Here is a 16000-nt window from a genome sequence, read left to right as displayed (position 1 = left end):
GGGCACATGTGCAGCCTCCCGTTGCTCCGACCTTTTTCTCAGGCGCGCTCTCCTTTTGCCCACTCGCCTCTGCCACGTTTGTTTCTCTCCAGTGGGAGGCTTTATGGGATTCTATACATATTTATCGTATTAGAATGATTACATAAGGAAGCAAACAAGAAATGGAAGAGCTGTTGAATATGAATGCAAAGTACCCACCCTGTGGCACATCCTGTCGCTTGAGGCACTGTGGCCTACATTTTGCAGAAATATTCATTCATACCAAGTATGAGCCAAGTAAACACTTCAACGTCTTTGGAAGGAGCCTCCTGCAGGAGAGAGAGGCACGACATGAAAAAAAAAAGCCAATAACTAAACGTTTTCATTTGGGGGAAGATACTCATTCATTGCTTTATTTGGTTTGATCTTAAATATCTCAAAATAAAGGCAACTGTTTTGAATATATGCATACATGCACACAATTTCACAGTTAATAGTCTCCTAGGAACCCTAGGAATCAAGGCAGGGCCAGATGCAGTCTTAGTAAAGCAATATGTGCCACCTCCAGCTCATTCTGCTAAGTGGGGCCATGGACCTCAGCCCCCAAGTGATGCCTTGACTGCACCCCGGATGGACCTTTAGGATGAGTACACACAACTTTTTATTCTAGAATCAATGGAGACCAACTACTACTTTTTTCCTATTTACTAGACACACACATTAGATCTCTTGCATTTTTTTCCTTCTTTTTTCTTTTGCCCCTTAAAAGTACTTCTTAAGAAAGAGTTTTTGTTCTGCAGAAGACAGAATCAGGATTCAAGATGACCTTGATGGATTGGAGAACAGTCCCAAGCTAACAGAATTAATTTCAATAGGGACGAATGTAAGATTCTGTACATAGGCAGGAAGAACCAGATGCACAAATCTAAGATGCAGGACACCTGGCTTAGTAGTAGTACTTGTGAAAATGATCTAGAGGTCTTAGCAGACCACAAGATTACCATGAGTCAACTGTGTGATGCAGCAGCACAAAAAGCTGGTGCTATTCTAAGCTGCATCAACAGAAGTCTAGTGTCCAGATCAAGGGAAGTAACAATACCACTCTATTCTGTCTTAGTCAGACCAACTTGGAATACTGTGTCTAATTCTGGGCACCACAATTTAAGAAGGACGTTGACATGTTCCAGAGGAGGGCAACCAAGATGATCAAGGGTCAGGAAGCCAAGCCTGATGAGGAACAGTTGCGGGAGTTGGGTATGTTTAGCCTGGAAAACAGGAGACTGAGAAGAGATGGGGTAGCTATCTTTGAGTATCTGAAGGGGTGTCACATGGAAGACGGAGCAAACTTGTTTTCTCCTGCTCTGGAAGGTAGGACTCGAGGCAATGGCTTCAAGTTACAAGAAAGAAGATTCTAACTAAACATCAGGAATAACTTTCTGACAGTAAGAGCTGTTGGACAGTGGAATGGTCTCCCTTCCAAGGTTGTGGACTCTCCTTCCTTGGAGGCTTATAAGCAGAGGTTGCTTAGCCATCAGTCATGGATGCTTTAGCTGAGATTCCTGCATTGCAGGGGGTTGTAAGGTAATATAAAGGTCATCTCATCCAACCTGCTCCTCATAAGTGGAGACTCTCACAGACAGATGTGCAGCCTCTGCCTCAGGGTTGGGGAGCCTTTTTCAGCCAAAGGGCCACATGCCGGCAGTAGGCAGAGCCAGAAGCAGAGATGGGTGGAGCCACAAATGCAAATTTCACCTCTGTACAGTAGGCTAGTTCCTATCAGCACTCTCATATCATTCATTAAAGGCATTATGGGAGAACATCAGTAAAAACACTAAAGGAAGGTATGAAGCAGGGGTATGGCCTGGGAAAGAGTTTCAAGGGCCTGATAGAGATATCTGGAGGGCCACATTCAGCCACCAGGCCTGAGTTTCCCCATCCCTGCTCTAATTTAAGACCCCCCATAAGGGAGCCCGTTACCCCTCTAGGCAATCAGTTCCACCGGAGTAAACTGCTTTTACCATCAATACATTTTTCCTAATGCTCAGTCAAAGTCAATTAAATTGATGGGCAGGATGAAAATTGAACACAAATATAAATCACCATGGTGATGCAGCTGTGTTTTCCCTCCCTTTGGCTTTCACCCGTCACCACATCAAAGCGAAATATGGCACCCCTTTCACCAACGGCCTGGCACTTGGGGTGGGAGGCTATTGAATTGTGGGTGGGGTCTCCGTTCACCAGAAGACAATCACCCCCAGGAAGCATGTTGCAGTAGGGGCAGATATTCAGTAGTGCTCCTAACCCCCTCCTTTGCAACAGGATGTGGGGTGGGAGGTTGGGAACAGAAAGTGAAGGGAGTGGGAGCAATGGAAGTAGAATATGCCCCAAGATCTGTGCTTAGCTTAGTCCCAGGCTAGTTTATCCACTAGTCACAGAATACTGTGCTCCTACAGGTTGCAATAAGTAGCCTGGAATTGTTCGCACTTTACCAAAGCAATGTGCTAAATTCTGCATCCATTATGTACAACTTTATTTATCTTAAAACTTGTACCTTGCCTTTTTTCAAAAATCAAAAGTAAATTCAAAGCAGCATACAGCATGAAAAATACAATATGTAAAAACATATCCACAATAAAATTGCCACACACAAAAAGTAACTCTCACAAAACATCAGCCCCCAAAACAACAAATTCAAGTAAACAAACAGCTAAAATCCATCTTTGCTCTGTACCTGATTTATACTATTTTTATAAGCTGTCCAAATCTGCATCAGCATCCTCTTCTTTTGCATAAATTATTCTGCTTTGATTCTATCTGGCATGATCTATCCTGGTTTTGTTAGGTCATGGGAATCCTTGTTCCTGAATGCCTAGAAATCTTCAGCCACCCTTCTGGCTTCTGAGATTTCAACAAACATTCCTATTTCACTTTCAGCCACTTCACATCTGTAAGGCCTAGAGACTTGCTTTTTTTCAAATAAAATGTGAAACCTGAGATTTACAGGAAGCTGAATATTGTTGCTTACTAATGTCCATGTTCCCGTGGAAATCGGGATAAGCCCAGCCCTGTGAAATACGAGTTCCTTTAAATAAGTACAGTTGCAGTCCCATACCCTCCAACGTTCCTCAGATGAAAATAGGGCCTTTATTCACTCTTGCCCCCTGCTGACCTTTCTCAGTCCCCTATTTTCTGTTCCCTACTTACTCCTGCAGAACACTTATCAACAGCAGGGTGAGTACCTCCACCACTGAAAACAATAGGACACAGCACACAAACCCTCCACCGTTCTGAGAAAACCCACTAATCACAGTTTTATTTTACTTTTTTCTTCTGTACAAAAAGAAAAACGCACACCAACAAATAATTTTTTAGACAGGGGCAAGATGAGACGCAGACACACAAAGCATTTTTTAAAATACGAAAAATCAAGACTCCTTGTGTTCCGCTCCACTCCCCCTTTCTTCCAGCCCAGGGCAGCCCTGCCCTGTCTGCACCTCAGAACTGGCGCGTCACACGAAGCTGGTCCTCAGTGGCAGCAGCCAATCCTCTTCAACTGCTCTCCAGCAGCCGCCATGAGCTGCCCAAGGGAGGAGGCTGGCAGCAATGGCCATGGAGAGGCAGCAGGATGCTCTCTCGCAGCTGCCACTGCCATTGCCCGCAACTCACGACAAGCGCCAGCTCATCTTCCTCCCCAAGCTCAGCAGTGGAGCTAGTGAGGGAACTAGGGGCATTCTGGGATCAAAGCAGCTTTTGTAATTTCAGGGTTGTCCCTGGGAAAATCGGGACACTTGGAGGGTATGCAGTCCAATTTGGTACAGTGGCCGAGACTAATGTAGTTCCTTCTGACCTCTGACAGTACATGAGGCGACCACCTTGCTAGCTAAGCAGGGCTGGGACCGGTCAATGCCAGGATGGGTGTAACACCTTGGGTTCCACGATGGAGGACAGTTGCTTCTGCAAGATCCGAAGCAGAGATGCTAGAGATTGAACCTGGGGTTTTCTGTATGCAAGCGTTCAGCAGTCTAAGGCTGTGTAAGCAACCATACATTTAAAGCACATGGCTTTCCCCATAAGAATTCTGGGAAGTGTAGTTTACTCCTCACAGAGCTATAATTCCTTAACAAACTACATTTCCCAGGATTCGGGGCAGGCAAGAGTAATGTGCTTTACATGCATGGTACATACACAGCCTGCGTCAGCAAGGTGCCTACCTAAATATTAACCAGAATCTATGAGGCTCCTTTAGACAGTCAGACTTTGGCCGTGGTTGTGTGATCCTAACTCAGCTTATTAATAATAAGCTGAGATATAAATGAGCCTGATGGCGATAAGAACAGGCCTTTTCCTCATCTTTCTGTGTGAGCCAATAAAACCGTCCATGTTTTTGAAGTTGGCTTAAAATCCTTGCTTGTTACAATGTGGAGAGGCATTTTCGGTAAAAGAAAAAGAAACTGCCTTAAGAGACTTGAGATAATTGGTACTTCCAGGTACAGTATGACTAAACTTAAAAGTCCAGCTGTGAAAGACTATATTGCTGATGCTTCCCTATTACTCAACTTGTTTATTATTTATTTAAAATGCTTGTGGTCCCTTCCTCACTGCTGAGTACAACCCCAGGGTCTGGTTACAATTGGAATACACTGAAGCGCAACGCATTATAAAGGCAGTAATGCTAAGACAGCCATAACAACATTCCTCATAACAAGAAACTCCAAGGTCAGCAGATCAAGCAACGCTGCTGCCCATTCTCGGCTGTGGCCAGGGCAGCTGCACCCCCAGGGTCAAGCATGACCCACAGGCAGAAAGAGGAGAGTCATAGCAATGCTGCCGCACACTCTCCTCAGCTGCGGTGCACCGGACGTGGCAGCTCCACCCTGAGTCAGGCTTGACCCAGGAGCACAGCGGGCTCCCTCCATGCCCTGCCCCCCTTGGGGACACTTCCTGCCTGTATGCCCCAGGCTGCATGCCCCAGGGGGAATTGGAGGTTCATGTGAACATGCAAGAAGAGCAGCCAGTGCCTGAGGAAATGACAGTATTTTCCCCAGTAGAGGAAAACGTGCAGGAAAACTCCAGGCCCGTGTTATGCGCCACAGGAGCTGGGGTCCTGAGCCATAAAGGACTTTGTCATTAACGGAAGACTTCCTGGTGTGTTGGTTCGCTCCCGTGAAGGAAGGAAGGAGTAAAGGGGCTGGCTGCATACAAGCTGCAATGCTCATTCGTGTCTTGTTAAGCCAAGATACGATTATCTGAACGTGACCTTCCCATCCAGCCCAGTATTGTCTACCCTGATTGGCAGCAGCTCAGTAAGGCCTCAGGGAGAAGCTTTTCCCAAGCCTATTACCCGAGCTCCGTTTAACCTGGGAGAGGCCAAGTCTTCCACCGCGCTTTGGCCTCCTTGGCAAGCTATGTTAATCTTGATTTGCTGGATTTGTTTTCATCTATTTAAAATATTTATAAGCTACCTTTCTGGACCTTGTCCGCTCACGGTGGCTTATTGCTTTAATTCTGGTACCGATGTTGATCCTATTGTTAATCGTGTTATTCCATTTCGATTATTTTAATTTACTTTGTAAGCTGCCTTGATGACAGTTCTCCATATGGAGAAAAGGACTAGAGTACCAATTTCCTAAATAAATAAAAGGCCTTATGATGTGTCTCTAAAATTAGCTGAGGTTGGGGGTTTCTATTACACAAGTTTTTAAAAACAGTTATATAGTATATAACTTAATAAAAAAAAGCCTGAGGAGATAAACAAAAATATAACTATTAAATGGTGATAGATGCTCCTCAAAGCAATCTTAAAGTTGAGTTTAATCTCGTAAAGCAAAACCCTGAACTGATTTCACCAAACAGCTGTAACATTAGCCAGGGCAGAATGCAACCCCATTATTAAACAATCCAGTGTGTGCAGGTAGAGACTGCTGCCCTCTATTGAACATGCTCTGAAATAGCACCCTCTCTCCCCTGTTCTTTCGTGCTGAAATAATCTATTGCTGGCTTAACTCCTTTGCTGATTGAGACACACTCTCTCTCTCTCTCTCTCACACACACACACACACACACCACAAAGAGAGATAGAGAGATAGAGAGATAGAGATACCTCTGACTGCCCTGTTTCTTCTAATCCTGACGCCAGAGACACAAAGCTAGGCTGGCAGCAACAGGGGCTTTTATGCAGGCAATCGGGGTCTGTTATTTGCGGCAATGTCTTATGATAGAAGGTATTAAAAGGAAAGGCATTATGAAGAAATGCTAGGCAATCTAATAAAGAAGAAAGAAGAGCCCTGCCATGTACGTTATATAATAGTGCTGTGTGTGTTTGTATACACATACACACACGTACACGGAAGTGCTTATGTAAGGTACAATCATCTTGACACCTGGTTCACCCCAAGAAGAAACAAAATTTGTCATAAGATGCACATGCTTTCTTTCATAAGAACTATGAAGGAGAAGGAGAAATATTGCAGAACAGTGGCTAGAGTCCTAATTACACGTTGTCTGTAGTACTGAGATCCTTTTTCTCAAGGCCTTTCTCTTTATCATGTAAAGGTCTTTGTGGGTAGCTGCTGAATGCAAGCCATCCCCTCGACCACTAGGACCTTCCACTTCCTACAAATGGGTACAAGGCGGAAGATGCAGTAGTCAAACAGCAAAAGGCAAAAACACCTGCACCTTTGTAGGGCTATATTAGAAACCAATCCTGCATCACACCATATCAATGACCACATCGGGGGATGTTCTCAGGGGCTTAGGGCCCCAGTTACAGAAGACAGACACCTTCCTCAACAGACTCACCAACATGGACAGGGTTGCAGATACAACACAAGCCAAAAAAGTCAAGCACAAAGAAGCAGGTCTAGGGCCAAATGTGATCCAGAGACAGAGTCAGGCAGCAGTCTGTGGTCATATCTCAGGAGTTTGGGTCCATCACAGGAACTAGCAGGAGACCTGTGTTAGTTTCCAACAACTGGAAGCTGAAGACGGAAGCCTTATATACTCTGGCCTCCTAAACCATGCTCTAGCTACAGCTGCTGGCAGTGGCCTATTAAATAATCCTTACAAGTAAACCAGCAACTCTGTGGTTCTTGACATATACTGTGTCACTGCTCTTGGCCTGGTCCTGAAGCTTTTGCCATCAGTGCTCTTGAGGATTGGCTAGGGGTGGGCGCTGCTTCCTCTGACAGTTCCAGGGGTTCTCCATCAACTCTCAACCTAGAGGACTCCTCAAGGGGATCTTCAGCCTTGGACTCAGGGGGTCCTGCCTTCTCTTCAAGATCCTCAACCTGTGGGGTGTCTGGTTCATTCTCTGAGGACTCCATACCTGTTCAGGGCTGAACAATGACTATGTCAGGATCAGAGATAGCATGCCCCCAGAATACATGTCACTGGGGAGCAAAAGTGAGAGAGGGCTACTGTTCTCATGCTTTGCTCATAGGCTTTCAAAGAGACATCTGGTTGGCCACTGTTGAGAACAGGTTGCTGGACTAAAAAGGCCTTTGGTCTGATCCAGCAGATTCTTAAATCTTGCGTTCTGATCCATGGGTTCCCAGGCCTCTTCCTCAGAGGAGGTCTCCCTAGGATCTGAGTCAGTCACGATCCGGACAAATGCATGGATAAGGTATTACCTGGAGCCTTTCAAGGATCTTGAGCTCATGTAAAACCAAAGGAGGGGGAAATTTATCACCCCATTTGGAAATAAGCAGAAGTTTCCAAAAGTCAATTGGGGAAAGGGGTCGGGGGGGAGGATGGATGCAAAAAAGAAATCATAAATTAAAACGTATTGCCTGTCCTCAGTGTGTTCTTGTTGGTTGATGTTACGATAGAGAGAGGCTGACATTATGTGGAAAAGAGTGATGTATCATCAGGATAGCATTGTTCCGAGGATGTATGGCGCTAATACATCACCAGAGCGACGGAGCTTTAATGATGTATGACGCCAAAATGGCCCTGGCCAGGAAAAATGCATCCAGGAGACTCCGTCCATTTCGATTTATAATCAGGAAAAAACTTTCAAAATTGGTTGTCTCTTTTCTTTGTCAAAGTTTCATTGATTAAGAAGAAAGTTCAAGGATAACCACCGGTGAGCACAGGAATTTCAAGGCCTGCGGTGGATATGCACAATGTTTTCCTTCCTACCCATCACCATAAGATCACCTTGGGCACTGACCCCAGGTTGACGAGTGCATCATGGTCTTGTGAACAACAGAACATGCATCAATTGCAGGCCAGTTTCAATTTAGCAAGCTCAAGTCTTGGCAGACTCACCGTGAAGGTTTGGATTCCAAATCTGAGTTGTGTCCTTTCCACAGTTCCACCTGCTGTCCGCTACAAAATGAATGGTGGTTTTTTTTATAATCATTGATTCCCTCTAATAGCAAGCTCAAGTGGCTGAGTGCCTATCAGTCTGGAAGCAAAACAAGGCTATCCAAAAATAACAACTGATTGGCTTCTACATACCGGGAACCGTAGTTTATAAGGGCTTCTGGGAATAATGGCTCTGTGATGGGGAAATGACAATTCCCCACATGCTTTGGGGGAAACATGTGCTTTAAATGTTCATTGAATGTGCTTTAAATGTATGGTATGGATCTGCCTGAAGAGTTCTGGGGAAGTTGAAAGTGTACATACTGTTTCATAATATTTTGGTGGGCTACTAATGGTATGTCGCTGATACTGATTTTGGAATTGTCCTTATGAGCCAACATGGCTGCCTTCCCCTCCTTTAGGAAGATACATGTCATCTGCACTTGTATTAAATGTAATTATCTAGCTACTTGTGGGATGCCTAGGGCTTGCCAATCAGAAGGTTGGTGGTTTGAATCCCCACGACGGGGTGAGCTCCTGTTGCTTGGTCCCTGCTTCTGCCAACCTAGCAGTTTGAAAGCACGTCAAAGTGCAAGTAGATAAATAGGTACCACTCCAGCGTTTCCGTGCGCTGCTCTGGTTCGCCAGAAGCGGCTTAATCATGCTGGCCACATGACCTGGAAGCTGTACGCCGGCTCCCTCGGCCAATAAAGCGAGATGAGTGCCACAACCCCAGAGTCGTCCGCAACTGGACCTAATGGTCAGGGGTCCCTTTACCTTTACCTTTATCTAGCTACTATCCATACCTCTTTTTCACTGTACCTGAATTTGATTATGGTTTGGTTTTCTCTCCATTATTTCATATGCAACAGTTATTTTCCAAAAGAAGAAGTTTCCTTTTTTAGTTCACATCTTAGAGTAGATTTGTCTTTTAAAACTTGTGGTGACTTCTGTCTGAACTCTTGCCTAGATGGGGAAAAATATGCTGGTGCCCAGTGGTTTAATTGTGTTTACATCTAAATTACTGCTACACATCTTCCCTTTCTTGAGACTGATCTTTTTTCTATTTAATTTTATAAAACAATATGAAAGAAATAAATCTTCATAAAAGTTCTGTGTCCTTTTTTCCCTTTCCTTTTTCCTTTTTACAAGATGCAGGAAGGACTCCGTAATGTTGTCTCTGTCACAATCAAACTTAAGAGGGAATGCCTCCATCATTCTGATTGAACTTTCCAGTTTACTCCAGAGTCTGACTATTCCCAAAACTAGATCTCCAAATAGTAATTTTCTGCTGCCCTGAATTTTAACCATGCCAAGACCAGTAGTGTAGGGGCAAATTCAGATGTGCAGTGTTCCTTCATGATAGTAACAGCCATGCCCCCTCACAGGCCCGCTCTCTTCTAAGATTCTACAACCTTCTAAGGTTATACAATAATCTTGTTGTTGTTTGTTGTTGCTTAGTCATTTAGTCGTTTAATCGTGTCCGACTCTTCATGACCCATGGACCAGAGCACACCAGGCACTCCTGTCTTCCACTGCCTCCCGCAGTTTGGTCAAACTCATGTTACAATAATCTTATAATTATACAATAATTATAATGAGAGAAACAATGCAGATCTCCTTCCAGCTAAATCTTCTGTTTTCCGTACAGATAGACAAATGATTGGGAGTGCTCCAATATCTTCTATCTCTTTTTTGGAGCAACTTAATTGTGCTTTTCTTGAAGTTCCACTGTACATACTTACTCACCATTCTATTGGAAGTGAAAACCTTGTGTTTTCAGTGTCTCTAAATGCTTAGCTTGGAGCATGCAAAAGAACCTCTGCGGTGTTCAAGCCAAGTACCTTTTCCAGAGTGATCCCAGGAGCCAATTCTCAGCACCTGACTCACCTCCTTTCACTCTTATTGGCTCCAACCAACAGAAAGAGTGAGGGGGCTTATTCTCAGTGGCTAAAAAGCTCCCCTTTCGTGCTGATTGGGAGGCTTTAGGACTCTGGAGAAGGGGACCCTGCTGCAGAACTAGTGATGGGTCTATGACCCCTCATGACCCTGGAGCACTACACCTCTGGCTGAGACAAACGGAGGTCTCAGGACATCACAACAGATGAACAGAGCCCCACTCAGCAGAATGAGCAGAGGGTCCCTCCCAAAATCAGGTCTAGTGGAATAGGCATCCACTGGAAGGGGGCAGTGAACCATAACCTCCAGATCCCCAGCTTTCATTTAAAAAGAGAATATAAACTTATAGCTTTTGTAGACTCTGAGATGGGAGGTAAAATGTACAAGTACTATTCTTCTCAGGCTGCCATCCATGGTGTGCATTTAAAGCACATGACTTCCCCCAAAGAATCATGGAAACTGTAGTTTGTTAATGATGCTGGATGCTGCGGCTCTGTGAGGGATAAATTACAGCTCCCAGGATTCTTTGGGGGAAGCCATGTGCATTCAGCCTCAGTTTTTGTGAGAAACCAAACCTGCTCTCCATTTCAGACTTTGATTTTGCTCCTGGCACCCCTGGAAAAACGCCTGCAAGCGCCCATGAATGCAAATGACCATCTAAATAAGAAAATAAGAAATAAACAACTATCTGACTTTTAGAAGACATCTGAAGGCAGCGCTGTTTAGGGAAACTTTTAACATTTGATGAGTATATCTGAAGAAGTGTGCATGCACACGAAAGCTCATACCAAGAACTAACTTAGTTGGTCTTTAAGGTGCTACTGGAAGGAATTTTTTTTGTTTTGAACATTTGATGAATTATTGTATTTTAATATTTTGCTGGAAGCAGCCCAGAGTGGCTGGGGAAACCCAGCCAGATGAGTGGGGTATAAATAATAAATTATTATTATTATATTATTACTAAAGATGGGGGAGTGTTCATGTGTTCATTAAGTCCAGAGTCTACAGTTATGTAACTGTTAACCTGAAGTTACCTAACTGTCACCTCCTCCATCATCTCGGACACAAAGATGCCAGCACCAACATGAATAGATAGCCCAGACCCAGCTGAAGTCAGTGTTCCCATCTGCAGGTGCAAACCCAAACTGCATCCAGCTTGCCACTAGTTTGCAGCCATGCCTCTTTTATAACAAGTCCAGGGGGCACATCAACTGTTGGACCAACATCTTAGCTCTCCCAGTCATGCCCTGCACTGATGGTGCTGATGATCCTTGCTTTACTTTTCTACCAGGCAGTAAAGACTATAGTAGAAAATGAGATCTAAGATCAAGTCCTCCATCCAGCAGGAGCCAGGACAACCTCCTTGTTCACTTACCTTTTGATATGGCCAAAAATGAATTAGCAAACAAACAATGTGTGGTGGGCAGTAAGATGCTACTGCCTGTCTGCTCCTTGGCTTTGTCTGGCAAGCAAACAGGCGGAAAGGAAAACTGAGTTGGACCATTGGTCCATACAGTTCAATACTGTCTACATTGACTGGCAGCGGCTCTCCAGGGTTTCAGGCAGGAGTCTTTACAGTAATGGCCCTACCTGAAAATGTTGGGCAGAAACCGAAATGACTGGCAGAATTCGAGACCTGGGAGAGGAAGCAGTGGAAGAGGACTGGAAGAAATTCAAGGACTATTTACAAAAGCATTGTAAATTGTATGAGAGTTAAGAAGGATGAGAGATTTGAAAACAACTGGGCACCATAAAATTTGGTGAAAAGATTGTGAGAATGAGTGAATTTTATGAGAAAAATAGATTTTGAATAAATATCATGGTAAGATTAGAGATTTAAGAGCTAGATAAAATTATTCAAAGTTAGGGACAAGATATTGGAAAAGTGTATAATAAGAATGGAAACAAGGTGATAATTTGCTGGTTAAGGTTCTATAAATTTGGAAAGTAGGAGTGAGAGACGTGAGGGAGTCCAATAATGATGAGAAGGAACATCGTTTGTACTCTGTTATGTTGTCTTTTTTCTTTTTTTTCTTTTTTCCTTTCTTTCTATTGTAATAAAAAATCTTCAATAAATTTTTTTTTTTTAAAAATGAAAATGTTGGGCAGAAACCAATGAGGCTGAGAAGACACCACACATTTAAAACACACACACACACCCAAAAAATCCTAGGAACTCATTTGTTAAGGCTGCCAGCAGTGCTATTTTTCTAGAAAAAGAGGTGCTGGAACTGGCTTGTTCTCTTAGAATGGCAGTGGTACCCATCTGAGAGGTGCCAGGACTGAGTTCCCCTGAGTTCCCGCTGGCCGCTGGGAATTGCACCTCTGTGAAGGGTAAGCTACAGTTGCCCAAAATGTTGGGTGTGCAGAATGTGCTTTAAATGTATGGTGCGTACACGGCCAGAATTTCTGCTTGAAAAGCAGATGACAGCATTGAGAGTGTCGACTCGGCATCAATAGAGGAGTCCCCATTGAAGCCTTCTTCCTGAAAGACCCGCCAAACTCCAAAGCCAGAGCACTGCTTGGTTGCACTCCACCCCCCTCCCCACACTCTCACAAGGTACTAATTAAAGGATAATGTGCAAGGAAGCCACTAATCTGCGCCATCTTAAGACAGCAAATGCATACCAAGCTGCTGTTCAGCTCTCATGGGGGGGAGGCAGTGAGGAAATGGGGTGTGCACTTCAGATCAAGGCTGCAAAAGTGGCGGGGAGCGGGGAGGTTGGCAGAAATCCTTGGCATTCTTAAGGCGTGAAACTGGATTATGCTTCTTTGGGTGCTGCGAGGCCCCGTGCCAAAGCTTGGTCTCTACAGAGCCTGGAATCCCCAATGAATGAAGCACAGCAAGCAGGGCTGTGGTGGGCAAACAACACTGAGGGGTTTTTTTCCCCCTCAGCAGAGTTCCCATTGCTTATCTAATCTTCATTTTCCTAATGATGCAGTTAAAATTAAATTATGGTGTGTGTTTTTTAATCTAGTTACGAATGCATTTACTGGGCACATTTCATCTTGAGTTACGTAGTGCTGGCATTTAAAATAAATGGCTTGTGGTTGCACAAACCCTCCTGGCTTTATGGACCCTTCGGCAGCCTTTCCCATGCTCTTTGAATGTGCCTCACCTGTGGCTAAAGATTTTAAAAAGGGAAGGAGGTTGGGCCAGATTCACACTCAGTGATGGGAAGGAGGCTGATGGCTCTGTCTTTGTTCTCAGTTCCTTATTCCCAGGTAAAGCCTGGGGGAAGCTGCTGGTTCTGCAGAAACCATGCTTTAGCCCAGGGAAGAAGCCTGTGGCATCTTGAAGAGGACTGGAGATGTGGGGTAGCCCAAAGCTTCTTACGGGATATTCATTGAATTTATATACCGCCCCATACCCGGAAGTCTCGCAGGGCGGTTCACAGAATAAAATCAAAATGTAAAACAACAAAAAAACATAATCAAAATAACAACAACAACCGTAGTTCCTTATTCAGGCTGCGAGGTCTGCCTGGTGTGAGCGACTGCCTCTTGTGTGCAGGAGGTAAACTGCCCTTTTGGAGAGTTTTAAGAGATTGCTTTCTCTCTCCTCCCCATCCCATGTTGGAAAGCTACACAGCCAAACCAGACACCATTGCATGTTCAGAGCAATCAAATTTCTCACAGCCCTTTATTACTCATAGATGGGTCTGTGAATTGGGGTAAGCTTGGGGAGGGGGGAAATTTAAAAGGCTGCCCTTTGGAGGAATAGCCAACTGTCAGGGATTTTTCAGTTGCGATTCCTGCATTGCAGGGGTTTGGACTAGATGGCCCGCTACCTAGATGCATTCTGTCCCTTCTACTGTACCTCTACGGTTCTGTGATGCTGTCCATGCAGTTGCGCCATCTTCAAACTATAGGGTGCCTATCCCTTTCACAACTGCAAAGCAGGCCAAACCCCAGCAGGTAAAACTCTTCTGGGTGTGGACTGTTGGGAAAGCCTCAATTCCTGATTCATTTGAGCCTCTTATTCAATGCCTTAATAAGAAAAGTCCTGCTAGATAAGGCCAAAGGCTTCTCTAGTCCAACTTTCTCTTTCTTCAGTACTAGCCAATCAAAAACCATGAGAAGATCAGTAGCAGAGCAGCAAAGAAACTGTTTCCCAACAACTGGTACTCAGAGGAATATGGTGTCTGAATTGCCAGGTTCCATACAGCCAATGCATAGACCTATTCTCCATTAATGCACTGTGCCATAGCTTTTTTTCCTGATCAAAATAATCACACTGGCATCTCCACTTAGGGAGATTTGGATCAATACCCTGCAAACCAGAATATATATCTCTGACTCAGGGATGGGGGACCTTTTTGGCTCTGCAGGATGAGCTTTGTGCACCAAATTTGACAACAGGGACGTGGGTGGCGCTGTGGTCTAAACCGGTCTTGGGCTTGCCGATCGGAAGGCTGGCAGTTCAAATCCCTGCGACAGAGTGAGCTCTCTTTGCTCTGTCCCAGCTCCTGCCAACCTAGCAGTTTGAAAGTACACCAATGCAAGTAGATAAATAGGTACCACTGCGGCAGGAAGGTAAACGGCATTTCTGTGCGCTCTGGTTTCCGTCATGGTGTTCCATTGCGCCAGAAGCAGTTTAGTCATGCTGGCCACGTGACCTGGAAAGCTGTCTGTGGACAAATGCTGGCTCCCTCGGCCTGAAAGCGAGGAATGCAACCCCATAGTCGCCTTTGACCGGACTTAACCGTCCAGGGGTCCTTTACCTCCTTACCTACCAGATTTGACAGTCAAATCACCTGATGTCAGCTGGCACTTCAATACACCTTGCAAGGTGGTGTTAAAAGGAGCTTCCCCCCTCCATTTTGGCAGGGGAGTCCATGGAAACACCTTATTGACTAACTTTTGTTATCTCACCCTCCCTTGCTTGCGGTTATCAATGCAATGCAGTCGATCCACATCTTACGTGTGGATTACATTCTGTAGATGGCGCGTATACAAAAAAAACCATGTAGTCAAACCACCTCTTGGAACGGCCCCCATGCAAGCGATCTTCCTTTCCAGACCCAGCATGCCAAATTGGTCTTCCCCACAAGCAAGGCAGGGAGCTTTTAAGCTCTCCGCCTTGCTTACGGTGGCTCTGGGAGGCTCTTGCAAGATCTCACGAGGCCACCCAAGATCTTGTGAGAGGCTCCCAGAGCCCGGTAAGCAAGGCAGCGAGCTTAAAAGCTCTTTCCATGCTGGGAAAACCCTGCGCAAAAAGAGCTTTTAAGCTCTCAGCCTCCTGTGCATTTAATTTGTGCAATTTCAACCACCTAAAGTTGAAATCGCATAAGCTAAACACACGTAAGTTGCAAGGAGATTGTATATACCCATGGTGATTGTAATTCTATGGGTGCTAGCTCTTGTGCAGCCAAAACAGCAGTATCCAAGAAGGAATAGGAGGCTCAGAGGTGCCCCAAGGTATGCGGTGGGAAGGGGGAATTATATATGAAACCCGAGGAAGGGTGGAAGTTCCCAAAACAGACCAATGAGGATTCTGACAGGGTTGGTGATTTGGAAAACTGAGGGTAGGGAATCATAGACTCTTAGAGTTGAAAGGGTCATCTAGTCCAACCCACTGCAAGGGGGGTTTCCTGAAGAGCAACACTCCATGCTGCAATGCTATGTGCAGTGCCCACTTGTTTCACCCAAAGCAGATCCTCAGACCACCCACTGGACAGTACAGTGGTTCTGGCAGATCACCGTGCAGACACAGCTAGCATACAGGGTACACATTGCCTAACCTCTGACAGCAAGCCATGCTTTGGATGTAACAGGAAACGGGTTCAACAAGCCCCAGAAGTTTTCCTTTACA

General features: G+C 44.9%; 1 protein-coding gene and 1 long non-coding RNA gene across 5 annotated transcripts in view; one reads left to right on the top strand and one right to left on the bottom strand.

Moving 5' to 3' along the window:
• Positions 1–16000, top strand: part of LOC310832750 — a 404622-nt gene that overhangs the window by 213384 nt on the left and 175238 nt on the right. The gene's annotated exons all lie outside the window — the stretch shown is intronic.
• The window catches only part of MSI2 (musashi RNA binding protein 2), a 450658-nt gene that overhangs the window by 404184 nt on the left and 30474 nt on the right, over positions 1–16000 (bottom strand). For 3 of the 4 annotated variants that reach the window (XM_083714630.1, XM_083714661.1, XM_083714642.1), the window contains one exon: positions 199–308. The exons of the other annotated variant lie outside the window; for it this stretch is intronic. The gene's annotated coding sequence lies outside the window, so the exon portion shown is untranslated. Of the gene's footprint in view, positions 1–198; positions 309–16000 lie in introns of those variants that run through there. 4 annotated transcript variants of the gene reach the window in all.

Source organism: Podarcis gaigeae (assembly GCF_964106915.1).
Source record: "Podarcis gaigeae genome assembly, chromosome: 15".
Taxonomy (NCBI): Eukaryota; Metazoa; Chordata; class Lepidosauria; order Squamata; family Lacertidae; genus Podarcis; species Podarcis gaigeae.
The sequence above is the reverse complement of the archived record's forward strand: the minus strand, read 5'-3'. Positions and strand labels throughout refer to the sequence as shown.